This window comes from Lithobates pipiens, unplaced genomic scaffold, assembly GCF_037356315.1.
Source record: "Lithobates pipiens isolate NorthernLeopardFrog02 unplaced genomic scaffold, aLitPip1_a1.2 Scaffold_25, whole genome shotgun sequence".
Classification (NCBI taxonomy): domain Eukaryota; kingdom Metazoa; phylum Chordata; class Amphibia; order Anura; family Ranidae; genus Lithobates; species Lithobates pipiens.
This window is the reverse complement of record NW_027507787.1, coordinates 109,059,962-109,079,698: the sequence shown is the minus strand read 5'-3', so window position 1 is coordinate 109,079,698 and position 19,737 is coordinate 109,059,962. Positions and strand designations below refer to the sequence as shown.

General features: G+C 48.9%; 6 pseudogenes; all 6 read left to right on the top strand.

Moving 5' to 3' along the window:
- Positions 1-2,593: 2,593 nt before the first annotated feature.
- On the top strand, positions 2,594-2,712 carry LOC143932185 (5S ribosomal RNA; annotated as a pseudogene).
- A 100-nt stretch (positions 2,713-2,812) lies between these two features.
- On the top strand, positions 2,813-2,931 carry LOC143931296 (5S ribosomal RNA; annotated as a pseudogene).
- Positions 2,932-3,252: 321 nt separating this feature from the next.
- LOC143931289 (5S ribosomal RNA) lies at positions 3,253-3,371 on the top strand (annotated as a pseudogene).
- Positions 3,372-3,472: 101 nt separating this feature from the next.
- Positions 3,473-3,591, top strand: LOC143932281 (5S ribosomal RNA; annotated as a pseudogene).
- A 2,746-nt stretch (positions 3,592-6,337) lies between these two features.
- Positions 6,338-6,457, top strand: LOC143931782 (5S ribosomal RNA; annotated as a pseudogene).
- Positions 6,458-10,601: 4,144 nt separating this feature from the next.
- On the top strand, positions 10,602-10,720 carry LOC143932132 (5S ribosomal RNA; annotated as a pseudogene).
- Positions 10,721-19,737: the final 9,017 nt, after the last annotated feature.

Sequence of the window (19,737 nt, the reverse complement as noted above, 5' to 3'; positions counted from 1 at the left end):
GTACCTGGATGGGAGACCGCCTGGGATTTCTTGATGCCATAGGCTTTAGTTTTAAGTTGTTGGCATTGACTTATTTTTTTTTTTTATTATTCTTTTATTAAGTAGAACAACATAAATATAACAGTCAACCATACAGCATGACCCAGGGTCACAATTACATGGTAACAAAAAATAGGCAGCCAAATAACTCTGGGTTCTCAGAGGGGAGTCCTACAGTTTCATGCAGAAAGGAGAAACCCCACCTCCGACATGTAGTACAGTATAACTAGTGCAGCTCCGTTCGGACAAATGTAATCATGGAGAACAACTGGGACCACAGCGAGCCAGCTTATCATGACCTATGTGAACCAGAGTAAAATATGAGCCGGTCGTGTCCAGAACCCTGGGGTTCTTCTGGGTCCCAAAGGCTAGTAAGGAGAAAAGGCATAGTCAAAAGGGAGGACGGGGGAAGAAGAGAGTGCAAAGACGGAGAGAGAGGGGGGGAGATGGCGGCGGGGAAAAAAATAAAAATAAAGACAAAAAGGCAGGGGGGGGGGAATGCCACCCAGGGCAGACATGGCCTACTCACCTCCCGAATGTAGTCTTGAGTACCAGTAAAATACCTCTAGGGCCTCCATGTAACACTAAATGCCTCTTCAGTGTTGTGAAGGGTGGCGGTCAATTCTTCCTTCCGGAGAATATGATTGACTTGGAATACCACAGCACCTTGGATCGGGGCTGAGGCTGCCTCCACAGTGCGGGAATGCAGGCCCGGGCAGCGTTCAGGAGTTGCATCGTGAGGCAACCCAAAAGTTCCTCAAGGCCGGGTATGCCCAGAAAAGGTGTCCCATGGTCCCCGTATCTGAATTGCACCTCCAACAAACATCCGGGATCGATCTATTCATTTTATTCAGAAGGTTTGGGACTCTATACCAGCGTGAGACTATCTTGTATCCTTATTCTTGATATTGGTTTGCGATGGAAGCTTTATGTACTAAGGTCAGGATCTTCCCTATCTGTAAATATGTAAATATGATGCCTAAGTCCCTCTCCCATTTGTGGATAAATGGTGGGGGTCGACTCCTCCTCCTGACTACTCAATAGGTTGTACAGGAGGGAGAGGGTGTGTCGCACAGGTTCCCTTTTGTGACAGATGGATTCATAGGGCGTCAGGTCTCTAGGAGTGTAGGGGGCCCTTTGTATGGCCAGAAGAAAGTTGATAAGCACTAAACAAGTCAAGTGGAGGGTCAGAAAGCTCGGCGACAGTTTGCGTGGTCGGGAGCCCTCCCGAGGGCCACACCTCTCCCAGACGCTGTTTCCCCACCACTGTCAACTGTTGCAGTTTCTTGTTGGTAAATCCCGGTGGGAAGTCTGAATTACCTATAACCGTCATTGGTGATGGTAAAGGAGCAATGTGTGTGCAGCGGAACAACCTCCGCACAACAGCCAACGTAGCTCCCACTACGGGGTGACCTCTGAGGTCTTTTGGTAGGGAGGACAGGAGCCACGGGGAGGTCAATAGGGGAATGGATCCATCCTCAATCTCCATCTCCACCCACTGCTTGTGTGGGCCATTACAATGCCAATCAACGACTCTCGCTAGCAGAGTCACTCTGTAGTATTGTCTGAGATCTGGGAGACCCAGACCCCCCTTGTCCTTTGGTCTGGCAAGCAATTGCAAACGGGCTCTGGGCGGTTTGCGCGCCCAAATAAAGTCCCGGAGCAGCACCTGCAGTTGTCTGAAAAAAATTGGGGGTAACCGGATTGGTAATGTCTGGAACATGTATAAGATCCGCGGGAGGGCCGTCATTTTGAATGCATTACAGCGCCCGAACCAGGTCAGTGTTAAAGCATGCCAGTTTCCCAAATCAGATTTCAGTCTATTCAGGAGAGGGACAAAATTAAGCGGGTACAATTGCGCTAAATCCGCTGCGATGTCAACGCCCAGGTAACGTATAGATTTTTCAGCCCAGTAGAATGGAAAAGCGGAGTGGAGCCTCTTGGCCTCACCATCCGGGACCGATATATTCAATACAGCCGACTTGGCGCAATTGATTTTATAGTTTGATAGGCTGCCGTATCGCTGGAGAGACGCAAGTATATTGGGAAGCAAAATGTGTGGATTGGAGATGAAAAAAATTATAACATCAGCGTACGCCGCAATGTTGTGGTGTGCCGAGGGTATGGATATGCCAGTAATATTTGGGTCATTCCGAACGTGACACATAAGTGGTTCCAGTGTCAGAATAAAAATTAGGGGAGACAGATGGCACCCCTGCCTCGTCCCATTAGTGATGGGGAAAGAGTCCGAGCACCACTCGTTCACCCGTACCGCTGCCGACGGTGTGGAGTAAAGCGACATCATCATGTTGGGGCCAAGACCTATATGTTCCAGGGTGGCCTGCATAAAGTGCCAGGCCACCCTGTCAAAGGCCTTCTCCGCGTCCGTTGACAACATAAGCAAGGGCCTTCCCTGTACATGCGCCGCATGGATTAACTTGAGGACTCGGGCCGTATTGTCTCTAGCTTCCGACTTATTTTTATTTTTTTTGCTTGTTTCCGAAGGTGACCATCTTGGCGTTTGTCAAGAGGGTTGAAAGTGCCTGAAGAGATTGCCTACAGGCACATCACCCTGAAAGCACCCGATCTCGTTTGATGTTGGAGGCTAAGAAGAGTCGGGCCTTGTTAGTACCTGGATGGGAGACCGCCTGGGAATACCAGGTGTCGTAGACTTCTTTTTATGTTGTTGGCGTTGACCTGTTTTTTTTTCGCTTGTTTCCCAAAGTGACCATCTTGGTGTTTGTCAAGAGAGTTGAGAGTGCCTGAAGAGATTGCCTATGGTCACATCACTCTGAAAGCACCCAATCTCGTCTGATCTTGGAGGCTAAGAAGAGTCGGGCCTGGTTAGTACCTGGATGGGAGACCACCTGGGAATACCAGTTATTGTAGGCTTCTTTTTATGTTGTTGGCGTTGATTCGTAATTTTTTTTTTTGCTTGTTTCCCAAGGTGACCATCTTGGCATTTGTCAAGAGGGTTGAGAGTGCCCAAAGAGATCGCTTACAGCAGCATCACCCTGAAAGAGCCCTATCTCTTCTCTTCTCTGAGGCTAAGAAGGATTGGGCCTAGTTAGTACCTGGATGGCAGATGGCGTTGGAATACCAGGTGCCCTATTCTTCTTTTTATGTTGTTGACATTGACCTGTTTTTTTCGCTTGTATCTCAAGGTGACTATCTTGGCATTTGTCAAGAGGGTTGAGAATGCCCAAAGAGATTGCCTATGGGCACATAACCCTGAAAGCGCCCGATCTCCTCTGATCTCAGAAGCTAAACAGGGTTGGGCCTTGCTAGTACCTGGATTGGAGACCACCTGGGAATACTAGGTGCTGTAGGCTTCTTTTTATGTTGTTGGCCTTGACCTGTTTTTTTTTTCACTTGTTTCCCAAGGTGACCATCTTGGCGTTTGTCATGAGGGTTGAGAGTGCCTGAAGAGATCACCTACGGCCCCATCACCCTGAAAGCGCCCAATCTCGTCTGATCTCGGATGCTAAACAGTGTCGGGCCTGGTTAGTACCTGGATGGGAGACCGCCTGGGAATACCAGGTGCCATAGGCTTCTTTTTTTTATTTTATTTTTATTTAGTAGTATGCGACATACGATGCAAAGGCAACTTCACATAATGTGTGATACAAATAGTTACAAACAAATGATCATATTGCATGGATATCAGAGCCAATGGTAAGAAGTCCGAGGAGAATAGCACGTGTACAGCTTTGCGGTCATATCAAGATGAGATTAAAGCTCCATCTCGTTGGGATCCTCTACCACTTAAAATATTATTGATACTAGCCCTGCTACCCTCGAAGAGTTTAGATATCCATAGATAGGGGAAGAGTATTGTGTAGTAGTCAAATGGGGTCGGAACATACCATTTTCTTTTCCCTTTTTTGAGTTAAGAAGGGAAATAGTAGAACTGAAAGGAGGGAGAAGGGGAAAGAGAAGATTGGGGAAGGAAATGGCAGAAAAGGAAAAGAAGGGGTAAGGGGGTGTCGTGGGTAGAGTGGATAGGGTGGGACCCCACCCCTCCCAGGGAGCAAGAGACGCCCTCGGCTCACCAGCTCATTAGCTGTCCAACGTTTGGAACAGCGATCTCCAACGATCACCATGAGTTTAATATGTCTCGCGGAGGTATTCTTCCGAAAAGCGAAACTGGGTCCAGTAGAACCATCTGTTCCCATGCTCCTCCATTTTAACCCTCATTGTGGCAGTCAGGTCTTCCATTCGTTCAATATCATTTACCCTTGCGAACCACTGGGTCACCATTGGAGCAGATTGCTCTTTCCACTGACTTGGGATGCAGGCCCTAGCTGCATTGAGGAGATGTTTAAGTAAGGACTTATGATAACGTTTTCTCGACATAGGAGTTAGATTGAGAAGAACTGCTGCGGGATCATTGGCTAAGGAAATGTCTGTGAACTTGTGGATGAGTCTCAGGACAGGCTGCCAGAATGTTTGTAATTCAGAGCATTCCCAGAAAATGTGGAGAATGGTGCCAGCCTGTTGCCCACAGCGACAGCAGCGGTCAGATTGACCGGGGAATATTTTGGCCAACACCACCGGTGTACGATACCAGCGTGTGATCAGCTTATATGAGATCTCCTGATATTTACTGCAGAGTGACGACTTATGGGCGAAAAAGAGTATTCTGTCCTTCTGTGGTTTGGAGAATGTAGTTTGTAAGTCCCTTTTCCATTTAGCTAGGAAGGGTGGATCCGTGGAGGATTGTGCGTCTGTCAGGATTTGGTAGGACCTAGAGAGGGAACCACGAATTGGGCCATCATCCAGGCAAAGTTCCTCGAAGGGGTGGAATTGTCTAGAGAAGAACGACTGGTTAGGTAGTGATCCGAGGAAATAGATTAGCTGTCTAGCTCTCCAGCTATCCAATGCAACAGGTACTTGCTCTAGCAGTATGGTCCCCATGAGAATCAAGCCCGTGGGTCCAAGAAATAGGGCTGCTCTCAGAAGCCCTTTCGGGGCTTGCCTGGTAAAGGCCTGGTCAGACAGGCCCGGAGGGAATCTAGGATGTCCAATAATTGGGGTCATAGGAGAAGGGAAGTTAGTCAGGTGGGAAAGGTGAAAAAAACTATCCATCTCGGCGAGCGAGGGGCCAATTAACGGGTGAGTAGTCACACAGGGCTCCAATGGCCTCCCCGCCCAAGGCAGACCAGCCAGTGGTACCCGCGCCATCTCCTGCTCTAGCTTGACCCATAGCTTCAGTTCCCCATGCTGGTGTCTAATCACATATGGTCCCCCATCGGATAGTGTCCGCTGTGTACTGTGCATGCGCAGTACACAGCAACACAGATTCCGAAAATTGCCGAGCATGAACGGCGCCTGCACACTGAGTCCAGGTTCTATCCCCACTATCCAAGTGGACATAGAGTAAGAATATAAAAGAGCCGAGCGCAGCGTGGCGAGCAAAGCTCGCCTGCGAGGGGCCCTCTAATATTCACAACCCTATGTCCGCTTGGATGGTGGGGCTACCACCTCCACTCACCGCGCAGGCGCTGTTCAGCTTCAGAGATTTTCCGAAGCTTCGTCTGCTCCGTACTGCGCATGCGCAGTACGGCGCGGACACTATATCATGGCCGGACAGTATATGGCAGAACGCCGGCACCAGTCAACCACCGGTGTCATGTGCGTCGCTGTGTAATATAGAGCAGGGTCCGGGAAGCCAATACCTCCCCACAATTTCGGTCGCAATAGCATTGCCCTACCAATACGCATATGTTTTCCGCGCCAGAGGAACTTGATAAAGATTGAGCGAACCGCATGAAAGAAAGTCTGGGGTATTTTGATAGGTAAGGCTTGTAGTAGATACAGAAGTCGTGGCATCGCGTTCATCTTCAACACATTACAGCGTCCGAACCATGACAGAGCTAGTGGGTCCCATCTTTTAAGGTCCGCTGTAAGCCCATAGGCTTCTTTTTATGTTGTTGGCTTTGACCTGTTTTTTTTGCTTGTTTCTCAAGGCGACCATCTTGGCGTTTGTCAAGAGGGTTGGGCGTGTCTTGAAGAGAACGCTTACGGCCACATCAACCTGAAAGCACCCGATCTCGTCTGATTTCAGAGGCTAAGCAGCGTCAGGCCTGGTTAGTACCTGGATGGGAGACTGCCTGGGAAGACCAGGTGCCATAGAAGGATCTGGTCTGGTTAGTGTCTTGATTGGGAGATCGCCTGGGAATACTGGATGCCGTAGGCTTCTTTATATGTTGTTGGCTTTGATCTGTTTTTTTTAGCTTGTTTCCCAAGGTGACCATCTTAGCCTTTGTCAAGAGGCTTCAGAGTGCCCAAAGAGAGTGCCTACGGCCAAATCACCCTGAAAGAGCCCAATCTCATCTGACTCTCGGAGGCTAAGCAGCGATGGGCCTGGTTAGTACCTGGATGGGAGACAGCTTGGGAATACCAGGTGCCATAGGCTTCTCATTATGTTGTCGGCGTTGACCTGTTTTTTTTCCCTTGTTTCCCAAGGTGACCATCTTGGCATGTGTCAAGAGGGTTGAGAGTGCACAAAGAAATTGCCTACGGGCACAACACCCTGAAAGCGCCCAATCTCGTTTGGTCTCAGAGGCTAAGCAGGGTTGGGCCTGGTTTGTATCTGGATGGGAGACCGCCTGGGTTTTCCAGATGCCGCAGGCTTATTTTTATGTTGTTGGTGTTGACCTGTTTTTTTCGCTTGATTCCCAAAGTGATCATCTTGGCATTTGTCAAGAGGGTTGAGAGTGCCTAAAGAGATCGCTTACAGCCGCATCACCCTGAAAGCACGCTATCTCTTCTGATCTCAGAGGCTAAGAAGGGTTGGGCCTAGTTAGTTATTGAATGGGAGACCGCCTTGGAATACCAGGTGCCGTATTCTTCTTTTTATGTTGTTGGCGTTGACCTGTTTTTTTTTGCTTGTTTCCCAGGGTGACTATCTTGGCATTTTTCAAGAGGAATGAGAGTGCCCAAAGAGATTGCCTATGGGCACATCACCCTGAAAGCGCCCAATCTCCGCTGATCTCAGAGGCTAGAAAGGGTCGCGCCTTGTTAATACCTGGATGGGAGACCGCCTGGAATTACTAGGTGCGGTAGGCTTCTTTTTATGTTGTTGGCATTGACTTGTTTTTTTTGTTTATTTCCCAAGGTGACCATCTTGGCGTTTGTCAAGAGGGTTGAGCGTGCCTGAAAAAATCTACTATGGCTGCATCACCCTGAAAGAGCCAAATCTCATTTGATCTCAGAGGCTAAGCAGGGTTGGGACCTGGTTAGTACCTGGATGGGAGACCAACTGGGATTTCTCGATGCCATAGGCTTTTTTTTTTTTAATTGTTGGCATTGACTTTTTTTTTTTTTTTTTGTTTTATTCTTTTATTAAGTATAAGTAGAACAACATAAATATAACAGTCAACCATACAGCATGACCCAGGGTCACAATTACATGGTAACAAAAAATAGGCAGCCAAATAACTCTGGGTTCTCAGAGGGGAGTCCTAGAGTTTCATGCAGAAAAGAGAGAAACCCCACCTCCGACATGTAGTACAGTATAACTAATGCAGCTCCGTTCGGACAAATGTAATCATGGAGAACAACTGGGACCAAAGCGAGCCAGCTTATCATGACCTATGTGAACCAGAGTAAAATATGAGCCGGTCGTGTCCAGAACCCTGGGGTTCTTCTGGGTCCCAAAGGCTAGTAAGGAGACAAGGCATTGTGAAAAGGGAGGACGGGGGAAGAAGAGAGTGCAAAGACGGAGAGAGAGGAGGGGGGGGGATGGCGGCGGGAAAAAAAGAAAAATAAAGACAAAAAGGGGGGGGGAATGCCACCCAGGGCAGACTTGGCCTACGTAGGTAAACGTTAGATGTTCAGTCGTTTTCTGGGACAGGGGCGCTGCTCACCTCCCGAATGTAGTCTCAAGTACCAGTAAAATACCTCCAGGGCCTCCATGTAACACTAAATGCCTCTTCAGTGTTGTGAAGGGTGGCGGTCAATTCTTCCATCCGGAGAATATGATTGACTTTGGAATACCACAGCACCTTGGATGGGGGCTGAGGCTGCCTCCACAGTGTGGGAATGCAGGCCCGGGTGGCGTTCAGGAGTTGCATCATGAGGGGTTTTTTGTATTTTCGAACAGGCTGTTCGGTCAAGTGTAGAAGGCACGCTGCTGGGTTGTCTGCGATATCTACATTTCTGAGAGTTTTTATTGTCCCGGTCACCTCCACCCAAAAGTTCCTCAAGGCCGGGCATGCCCAGAAAATGTGTCCCATGGTCCCTGTATCTGAATTGCACCTCCAACAAACATCCGGAATCGATCTATTCATTTTATTCAGAAGGTATGGGACTCTATACCAGCGTGAGACTATCTTGTATCCTGATTCTTGATATCGGTTTGCGATGGAAGCTTTATGTACTAATGTCAGGATCTTCCCTATCTGTTGTGGGGTAAATGTGATGCCAAAGTCCCTCTCCCATTTGTGGATAAATGGTGGGGTCGACTCCTCCTCCTGACTACTTAATAGGTTGTAGAGGAGGGAGAGGGTGTGTCGCACAGGTTCCTTTTTGTGACAGATGGATTCATAGGGCGTCAGGTCTCTAGGAGTGTAGGGGGCCCTTTGTATGGCCAGAAGAAAGTGACAAAGTTGATAAGCATTAAACAAGTCAAGCGGAGGGTCAGAAAGCTCGGCGACAGTTTGCGTGGTCGGGAGCCCTCCCGAGGGCCACACGTCTCCCAGACGCTGTTTCCCCACCACTGTCAACTGTCGCAGTTTCTTGTTGGTAAATCCCGGTGGGAAGTCTGGATTACCTATAACCGGAGTCATTGGTGACGGCAGGGGAGCAATGTGTGTGCAGCGGAACAACCTCCGCACAACAGCCAACGTAGCTCCCACTACGGGGTGATCTCTGAGGTCTTTTGGTAGGGTGGACAGGAGCCACGGGGAGGTCAATAGGGGAATGGATCCATCCTCAATCTCCATCTCCACCCACTGCTTGTGTGGGCCATTACAATGCCAATCAACGACTCTCGCTAGCAGAGTCGCTTTGTTGTATTGTCTCAGATCTGGGAGACCCAGACCCCCTCCTTTGGTCTGGCAAGCAATTGCAAACGGGCTCTGGGCGGTTTGCGCACCCAAATAAAGTCCCGGAGCAGCACCTGCAGTTGTCTGAAAAAAATTGGGGTTAACCGGATCGGTAATGTCTGGAACAAGTATAGGATCCGCGGGAGGGCCGTCATTTTGAATGCATTACAGCGCCCGAACCAGGTCAGTGTTAAAGCATGCCAGTTTCCCAAATCAGATTTCAGTCTATTCAGGAGAGGGACAAAATTAAGCGGGGACAATTGCGCCAAATCCGCTGCGATGTCAACACCCAGGTAACGTATAGATTTTTCAGCTCAGTAGAATGGAAAAGCGGAGCGTAGACTCTTGGCCTCACCATCCGGGACCGATATATTCAATACAGCCGACAGTGCAATTGATTTTATAGTTTGATAGGCTGCCGTATCGCCGGAGAGCCGCGAGTATATTGGGATGCGAAATGTGTAGATTGGAGACGAAAAAAATTTGATCGTCAGCGTACGCCGCAATTTTGTGGTGTGCCGAGGGTTTGGATATGCCAGTAATATTCGGGTCATTCCGAACGTGACACATAAGTGGTTCCAGTGTCAGAATAAAAATTAGGGGAGACAAAGGGCACCCCTGCCTCGTCCCATTAGTGATGGGGAAAGAGTCCGAGCACTCTGAAAGCACCCAATCTCGTCTGATCTTGGAGGCTAAGAAGAGACAGGCCTGGTTAGTACCTGGATGGGAGACCACCTGGGAATACCAGTTATTGTAGGCTTCTTTTTATGTTGTTGGCGTTGATTTTTTTTTTTTTTTTTCGCTTGTTTCCCAAGGTGACCATCTTGGCATTTGTCAAGAGGGTTGAGAGTGCCCAAAGAGTTAGCTTACAGCAGCATCACCCTGAAAGAGCCCTATCTCTTCTCATCTCTGAGGCTAAGAAGGGTTGGGCCTAGTTAGTCCCTGGATGGGAGATGGCTTTGGAATACCAGGTGCCGTAGTCTTCTTTTTATGTTGTTGACATTGACCTGTTTTTTTTCCGCTTGTTTCCCAAGGTGACTATCTTGGCATTTGTCAAGAGGGTTGAGAGTGCCCAAAGAGATTGCCTATGGGTACATAAGCCTGAAAGCGCCCGATCTCCTCTGATCTCAGAGGCTAAACAGGGTCGGACCTTGCTAGTATCTGGATTGGAGACCACCTGGGAATACTAGGTGCTGAAGGCTTCTTTTTATGTTGTTGGAGTTGACTTGTTTTTTTTTGTTTCCCAAGGTGACCATATTGGCGTTAGTCAAGGTTGAGAGTGCCTGAAGAAATCTCCTACGGCCACACCACCCTGAAAGAGCCCAATCTCATCTCATCTCAGAGGCTAAGCAGGGTTGGGACCAGTTTAGTACCTGGATGGGAGACCGCCTGGGATTTCCAGATGCCGTAGGCTTCTTTTTATGTTGTTGCCGTTGACCTATTTTTTTCCGCTTGTTTCCAAGGTGACCATCTTGGTGTTTGTCAAGAGAGTTGAGAGTGCCTGAAGATATTGGCTACGGCCACATCACCCTGAATCTGTTCCATCTCGTCTGATCTTGGAGGCTAAGCAGGGTCGGGCCTGGTTAATGCCTGGATGGGAAACCGCCTGGGAATACCAGGTGTCGTAGGCTTCTTTTTTTTTCAAATATAATTTTTTCTCCAAATAGGGGAAGACGGTCCCCCGAGTACATAATGCAACAGAGAAATACAGAGCAAAAAGCAGCTGAACAATACTTGATACAGGTATATTCGCAACTGTGAGTCTGCCTTCCATCAATCACAATGATTCGAGGCACGGATAAAGTACTGTACCAAGATCCAGGGTCACACAAACCCCAGGTCCCTCCGGCATAATCCATCCAGAGGGGGGTGTGGGGCCGTCATTCCCAATTTTCCACTCTTTCCAAAAGAGAGAGGGGGTGGAGGGGGTGAGAGATAGGGGAGGAAGGCAGAAAAGAGAAGGGTTGAAAGATCAGAAAAGGAGAAGAGGGGACGAGACACGATGGCAGCCACTGTCTAAGGGGCCAGTCAAGGAAAGCTCAGAGCACTAAGACAATAGCAGGCGACATCCTTCCAGCGAGAACATAAAGGTATTCCAGATGTCCCAGGTTTGTTTAAAAAATTCTTGTTTACCTTGTGATGTGAGGATCAAGTCCTCCATTTTTTTTTAATGTCCTCTATTTTCCTAAGCCAGTGAGTAATGAAAGGGGGGGAAAAATTTTTCCAATAGAGAGGGATGCAGGATTTCGCCGCATTTATCAAATGCCGTAAAATTTATTTTTTTGTACTTCTTAATGGGAATCTGTGAATGGTGCAAGAGAAAGAATGCAGCCTCTTCCTGGATGGAGAAGTCTGTGAATTTTTGTGTTATGCATCGGATCTCTGTCCAGAAGTCCACCAAGCTGGGGCAGGACCAAAAAATGTGCAGCAACGTGCCCTCTTCTTCTCCACACCTCCAGCATATGTTCGAGGAAGAGGGGAAACATTTCTGCAGCTTTGATGGTGTCAAATACCACCTGGTGAGAAGTTTAAAATTCGTCTCCTGTATCTTCGTGCACAGCGACATTTTGAGAGCCAAAGTGATAATGCGTTGTCTCTGTGCTGGGGAAAATGAGCAATTAAGGTCCTTTTCCCAGTTGGACAAGTGTGGGTAATCTGTTTGAGAGAGAATGTGGGCCAAAGGGCCTTCGCTCCTACATAGAGTCTCAAACTCCGTCTGAGGGCGGGCGAACGTTTGAGGATTGGGGATGGAATGGAGAAAATGATGTCGTTGCGCCGCTCTCCAAAAAGGCAGTTGGAAAAGCCCTGTCGGATCTGTTTTTTTTATTAACAGCACAAGTTTATTGAACAACTCAGTTATAACAAGATATTACAGTAGGTACAAACATTAGCCTCTTCATAGGTGACGGACAGTAATACATCTTACATTAAGGAAAATTCCTGACAATGATAGTATAGACTCCAATATAGCTCACTCCACACACGTATGCAGATTTTCCACCCACCTATCCCATATTTTGTGGTATTTGGCTGGACACCCACGATTTCTATACACCAGTTTAATCAAGGGTAGCTTACTATTAATGCCCATTACCCATTCCCGCATAGTAGGCATGGTTGGACGCATCCAGTATTTAGCCACAAGCTTTCGTGCGGTAAACAGCGTAGAGTGCAAAAATGTAGCCAAGTATTGATCAACAGAGGTAGCAGGAAATATACTAAGTAGGCAACTCTTAGGGTCAAGTTGAAGGGGTGAACCCATGTGGTCATGTAGAAACCTGACAATCTGCCCCCAATACTCCTGGACCAATGGGCATTGCCAGAGAAGATGGTAGAAAGTACCAGACGTACAAGAGCAACGGGGACACTTCGGGTTATAGTCAGGATGATACTTAGCTATCCGGATAGGGGTGAGATAGGACCTGTGTATCATATAGTACTGCGTTAGTCGGTCAGGTAGGCTAAGCGAAGCCTGTTGAACGTTCTCAAGGGCATCCTCCCATTCCTCCCCATCAAAAGGACCTATGTTCTCTTCCCATCTCAACCTGGCCCATTCAGTGGTTTGCGCCACCAAGCGGGCCCGGAGTAGGCCGTATAGAGTCGAGATCAATTTAGCCGGTTCGTCTCCCATAATTACATCTGTCAAAGCCAGCGACTGTACATTCGGGAAGTCCTGAGCAAATTGCGCACGAAGCACGTGTCGCAATTGCAAGTAGCGAAAGTGCATATGAGGGGGTATGTTAAATACCACTTGTAGGGAGGGAAAATCCCTTACGCCCATAGGAGTCACCACCTGATACAGAAAAAGTATCCCTCTAGAAGCCCACAAGTCTACATCTGGTAAGCCAGACAACTCACGAAGCAGGGGGTTGCGCCATAGAGGTGTATGTGAGTGGTAATAGTCAGCTCCCAGTAATCTAAGGGCTAGTTTCCAAATACTCCGGTGGTGTGGCAGGATCCGGGACCGGGCATCCCTAACCCCACCACCCCGAAAAATCATCTGAAGGGGAGTATCAACAAGGGATTCAGCCCTCCCGCCCACCAAGGCCTGATATCTGTGACTATCCGCTCTATGGAGGTGATAAAAATGGGAAATCTGGGCTGCTATGTAGTATGTGTGGAAATCAGGGAGAGCCAGTCCCCCCATAGAGGTCGGGTTTTTAAGTGTGTTCCATGCCAACTTATGTCTAGATGGGCCCCAGATAAAGGTGTTTAAGACACCGTCTAATGTTTTAAAGAACGCCACAGGGACCATGACAGGGGAATGCCAAAGTACATAAAGGAGTTTCGGCAGGAGGATCATTTTAGTAATATTGATCCGTCCCATAACCCCAATGGGGAGACGGGACCATGCCTTAGTCTTCTCCCGCACATACAGAAGCAGTGGTTCAAGATTAAGATGAATATACTCCCCAGGTTCCCTTGTAACCTGCACTCCCAAATACTGAATGGAGGATACCCTGGAGAGCGGGAGAGAAGCTGCATCCCGGTCCGGGGAGAACAAGTCAATGGGTAGAACCTGCGACTTGGTCCAATTAATACGCAGACCGGAATGACCACCAAACTCCTCTATGATCCCCAGGGCAGCCTCCAACGACCGACCCGAGTCCTCTAAATACAGTAAAGTATCATCCGCATAAATACTTACCGATTCCACCAGAGAACCGCGTCGGAGGCCTACTACAGCCGGGTGTGCCCGAAGTGCAGCAGCCAATGGTTCTGCCGCCAAAGCATATAACATAGGAGACAACCCTGACGTGTGCCACGACCCAGCTGAAAGGGGTCCGACACCCATCCGTTAACCGCTACTCTAGCCATTGGGCGATAGTATAGGAGAGTAATCCATTTAACAAAATTGGGGCCAAACCCAAATTTACCCAAGCATTCCCAAAGATAATTCCACTCAATGGAATCAAACGCCTTAGCGGCATCCAGTGACACCACCACCCTCGAGCCTACTCTGTCATGCTCAGCCTGGATATTCATATATAACCGGCGGATATTAATGGCCATGTTTTTCCCGGGCATAAATCCCGTTTGATCCGGGTGAACAAGTGATAGGATGACTCCACTCAGACGGGTGGCAAGTACTTTAGCCAAAATTTTAATATCTGCTTGGAGCAGCGAGATGGGGCGATAGGAATCCGGGGAGTGGGGATCCTTTCCTGGCTTGGGTATCACTATAATAACTGCCTGCCGTAGAGTATCAGGTAGGGACCCGGAGTCAAATATGTGTATATAATCTCAACAATTCTGGCACTAGTGTCTCAGAGTAGTGGGCATAGAAATCCAGGGGAATACCATCCAGTCCAGGGGCCTTAGCCGTTGCAAGGGATGCCACCGCTAGCCTAATCTCATCTGCCGATATCGGGGCCTCAAGAGACTCAACCTGAGCCTCAGACAGGTGGGGAAGAGAGATATCTCGGAGGTACGCCCCCATCTCAGTCCTCGGCCTATGTACCTGCGACTCATAACGGGCAGCATAGTAAGCACGAAACATGGTGGCCACTGTTGGCGGATCAGTCACCTCCTCACCCCCATTGTCAGTCAACGAAACCACCACCGGGGGCTTGGAGTCCCGATGCGCCAAGTAGGCCAACAACTTTCCCGCCCTCTCTCCTTGTTCAAACACCCGTTGCTTAACAAAAAACAACTTTTGCTTAGCCTGTTCAATGTGGAGGTGATCTACTAGCCTTGTGTGGTGTCGTAATACCTGGGCCTTAGCAGGTGTGGGGTCAGTAGTGAAGTCAGTGGTCACCGAGTCCAGCTCCCGTAGGGCATTAGATAGCAAAGTCTTGGAGGTACGCTTCAAACGGTTAATCCGGTGTGTTAAAGGGGAGCGTACGTGCAGTTTAAAAGTCTCCCAGGTACAGTCAACCGGAGCCGTCCCCTGATTAGTAGTAAAGAAAAACCCCCATTCATCCCCTAAGTCTTCGCTGTCACTCAAGGCGGTTAACCAGAAGGGGTGAAGCCGCCATGGTTTCGGTCCAGTAGGTCGGGTCAAGGAAAAAGTTGCCCAGCAAGGAGCGTGGTCTGACAATGATCTAGCATAATAGCCCGTGTCTACTAGCCTGGGTAACAACTGGGCGGACACAGCAATATAATCTATACGTGACATGGTGGAGTGAGTTGCAGAGAAACAGGAGTAAACACGTTTAGCCTGATATTTAAATCGCCACAGATCTGTAAGAGAGAATTCCTGAAACGTGCGACCTAGACCAGTATCTCCCGGTAAATGATCCCCTCGAGTAGAGCTCATTCTATCCACCCCCGGATTCAAAACCATATTAAAATCACCCAGCCAAATTGCTGGGACATTAGGGTGTTGAGCCATAAAAGATAATCCCTCTGTAATTAGTCTATGATCGTAAGGCAGGGGTACATAATAGGCGAGAATAATGTACTGTTCTCCGTGCAATAAACAGTGTATAAATATATATCTGCCCTGCGGGTCTGTCTGCAAAGAAACCAAGGAAAACTGTGCCGTTTTAGATATCAATACAGACACCCCGCGAGAATAGGACGTATGGGTGGCGTGGTAGGCCCATCCAATCCACGGGCGACGCAAAGCTAATTGCAATCTCCCAGTTACATGCGTCTCCACCAGGACTGTGATATCCGCTCTATAAGTTTTGAGACACCCAAACACTGCCGCCCTCTTAATTTTATCCCGAATCACCCTGACATTCCACGTCAGCAACTTCAGGGTACCCATGGCGTGGTCTCAGCCAATATCACAAGGAGGAAAATAGTATCCAAACCACCCATCAAAGCAGTATCCATTCCCATATTCATCAGAGTATACATGAAAAAGAGACATTTGTCTGTTCCATAACCAAATAAAGCTTGTGCCATAAACTAAGCATAAAACATAACATACTATAACATAATAACTACAACCCATTCCCACCCTCCCTGCTCTCAGCCACCCCAACTTGGCTGGAGCTCCCTTCCCAAAACAAACCATAGAACACTAGGCAATGTCAATAACAATAAGTCACGGGGGGTGGACTTTGCCAGATATGGACCCAGTGACAAGACCAAGTCTTCTCCCATCATAACCCGGCTTGTAGGCCGGAGCCGGACCATGCGTCCATTTCCCACCCCACTCCCATTGGTGCGGTGCCCAGTTCAGCAGCGGGACATAACAGTCCAGTAAAGGGCATGTATCAGGAGAAAGTCAAAGTTCTGCAGTCCCATGCAGCAAGTCCAGATGACCCGCGTCCCCCCCACCCCCCCAGGGAAAGGGCCCAATAGAGCCCGCCAAGCGGGTCCCCCAAACTAAGAGGGAGGGGGAAGGGGTATTGTGTAACGAACCAGGGGGATGCCCGCAGAGCGTGGCCATAGGCAGCAGTACATGTTCAGTCAACAAGAGCAACGCCCTTCCATGTTAGAGAGGGGGAACAGAAGCATCAATTCAGGGACTGAGGATAATGAACCACGCATAGGCAGTCCAACAGCGATCTGCTTGCACACGGGCAAATAGAAAGGGGGGAGCAGATAGAGTACTCACAAATCTTCCAACGATTTTAGTCTTGAGGTGGCCGATTTCGAGCCGCGTCTCTTTGGTCCAACCAGGAAACCGCCATCTCAGGATCTTCAAAAAAGTAGGCCCTATCTTCCCCCACTACGCGGAGTCTGGCCGGGTACAACATGGTGTACTTGAGGCGCCTCTTGACTTCCACGAATCGGGAACGACGTTTTTGAACTTCTGCGGAGAAGTCAGGAAACACTGAGATATGTCCGTTCTGAAACGGGATGTTGCCTTTTTCACGAGTAAGGCGAAGGATGGCATCCCTATCCCGGTAATTTAGCAGCTTAGCAATGCACGTGCGTGGAGGTGCCCCCTCCGGCGGCGGGCAGGCAGGCATTCTGTGGGCCCTTTCAATAATAAATGAGGTAGAAAACGCCTCCCTACTGTAGGCCCTAATCAGGAGAGATTCCAAAAATGTCGCCGGGTCAGCCCCCTCGGAGCCCTCTGGCAGGCCGATAAAGCGGAGGCTAGATCTACGGGCCCTATTCTCAAGGTCGTCCTGTTTCTGGGCCAGCTGCTGGAGCTGCCTTTGCACATCCTCCTGGGCATGCTGCAGAGGGAACAGGACATCTTCGGCCTGACTGATCCGGGTTTCAGTTTCCTTCACTCTGTCACGCAGTTTAGCCATGTCCTGTCGGATAAGTGAGACATCCACCTTAACCTCCTCAAGCTTAGTTGTCAGTGTGGTCTGGCAGGTAGAAATCGCCTCAAGCACCTTCGCCGTGTCAGAGGTAGCAGGTTCTGCAGCCGGAGTGGACTGTTCGCCATGTTGGCCCTCATGGTCCCGCCGGAACTTTTCAAGAGATGCCGCCGCTGCAGACTGCTTCTTCGTCGGAGACATCGTCCCAATGTATGCACGAGAAAGTAGCGGGTATTACACCGGTAAGATCGTAGGTAAAATAGTCAGTGGGCACCCAGGATCACTACAGGAGATCGCGGTAGGAGCGGAGCTCAGGTCACAAGCGTCCTACTCCATTGCTGTCCAGGCCACGCCCCCCCCACATGGCGCTTCTTAGCGGAATTCGGGAGTGAGCTTAGAAAGTTTGTTTCGATTCCAGTCCAATACACGCCCCAGATGGGAGGCCAGGTAGTAGCGTCGCAAGTCAGGAAGAACCAACCCTCCCTGTTGTTTAGACAATGTCAGCCGTGACCGCTTAAGTCTGGGATTTTTGTGGGCCCAGTTAAATTGAGTGAGCAAGGATTGAGCTTGCTTAAAAAACGGGACTGGAATCTGGATCGGGAGAGCTTGGAAAAGATAAGTAAATTTAGGGAGTATGTTCATTTTAATGAGATTGCATCTCCTGAACCAGGAATGGAGGCCAGAATGCCACCCGTGAAGCAAACTGCGGATCTTAGTGACAAGGGGTGGGGGGAAGTTCAACATAAACGTATGCGCGATGTCCGGTGGAATGTAAGTACCTAAGTACTTAAGGGCTGTATGGGTCCATTTAAATCGAAAATTAGACTGCAAGTCTATTAACGTTTGCGGGGGGACTGTAACCCCCCATGGCCTTTGATTTCAAGAAGTATCCCGTATATCTGGAATTCCCGAAGGAGATTTGGCAAGGAAACTCTGGGATTCGTCAGCGAGAACAGCATGTCATCCGCGTAGGCAGATATCTTGCACTCAATAGTACCCATTTGGAGTCCCGTTATGTCTGAGTTTTGTCGAATTGTGGAGAGAAAGGGTTCCAATGACAGTGCGAATAATAGGGGCGACAGGGGGCAACCCTGTCTGGTCCCATTCCCGATGTCAAGGGGAGATGAGAGACCCCCATTCGCTTTGACTTGAGCTGAAGGGCGTGAGTATATCTTACTTATCCATGCCAGCATCCGTTCACTCAGACCTATATGGAGAAGGACCGAGAACATTAATGTCCATTTGACCTGATCAAAAGCCTTCTCGGCATCAGTACTCATGAAAAGACAAGGGGTCCCAGATGACTTTGCTTTATGGATCAGGGTAAGCACCTTAATGGTGTTGTCCCTATCTTCCCTGGTGGGAATAAAACCTAACTGGTCAATATGTATAAGGGACTGCAAGTTATGTGCTAATCACGTGGCGAGGATTTTAGAGAATAGTTTTAGGACCGAATTTAGGAGGGAAATGGGTCTGTAGCTCCCACATAGGCCCGGGTCTTTGCCCTCCTTAGGTATCAACGAGATGTGGGCTCTAAGGGTATCCTCAGGAAAATCTCCATTTGAGCTCAGAGTATTAAATAAATTCACCAAGCGCAGGCCGAGAATAGGGAGGAAGGTCTTAAAGTATTGTGCGGTATATCCGTCAGGGCCCGGAGCCTTACCCACCTTCGGAGGTCCCATGGCCGTCTGGACTTCTACCAGTGTGATCGGGTCCTCCAAGTACTCCCGTGATTCCGATGAGAGGGTTGGTAGACCAGAACCGGTTACATATCTGTCTATATTGTCCTGTCCAGACCCTGAATCGGGCAGGTTGTAGAGATCAGAGTAACATTTTTCAAAGACTTCGGCTATTTGGGTTGGGGTAGAGGCCCTCTGGCCATTCTCATCTATCAACTGTGGTATGTAAGAGCCAGATTTCAACTCCTTTACCGACCTGGCTAAGATTTTTCCGCATTTGTCCCCTGACTCCTACGTCAGTTTACGCCAAAACTGGAGTGCCGCTTTCGCTTTATAATGGAGTAGGTCAGCAATATGGGTACGGAGTGTCCCCAATTCAATCTCTAAGGTCCGTGAGGGGGCATGTTTATGTTTCGCTTCCACAGAGGCAAGTTCACGAAACAGATTAGCAAGCTGTTCCTTCCGTGTTCGTTTGATGAGCGCCCCGTGCCTGATAAGTACCCTGCGGAGTACTGACTTGTGAGCCTCCCAAATTATCCCCGGGTCACAGTCCTGCGTTTAGTTTTCTTGGAAATAAAGGTCCAATTCCCTGGTTACATCTGCTAAAACTTCCGGTATCTGGAGGAGGCTCTCATTAAGGCGCCAGAATAGAGACCTAGGTGAGGGGTTCCTAGAGAGGGTGTAGGTAAGGGCTACAGGAGCGTGGTCGGACCAAGTAATATGGCCGATGGAGGAAGAGCTCACCAAGTGCAGTTGGTCATGTGGAATCAAGAAGAAGTCTATCCTCAAGTATGA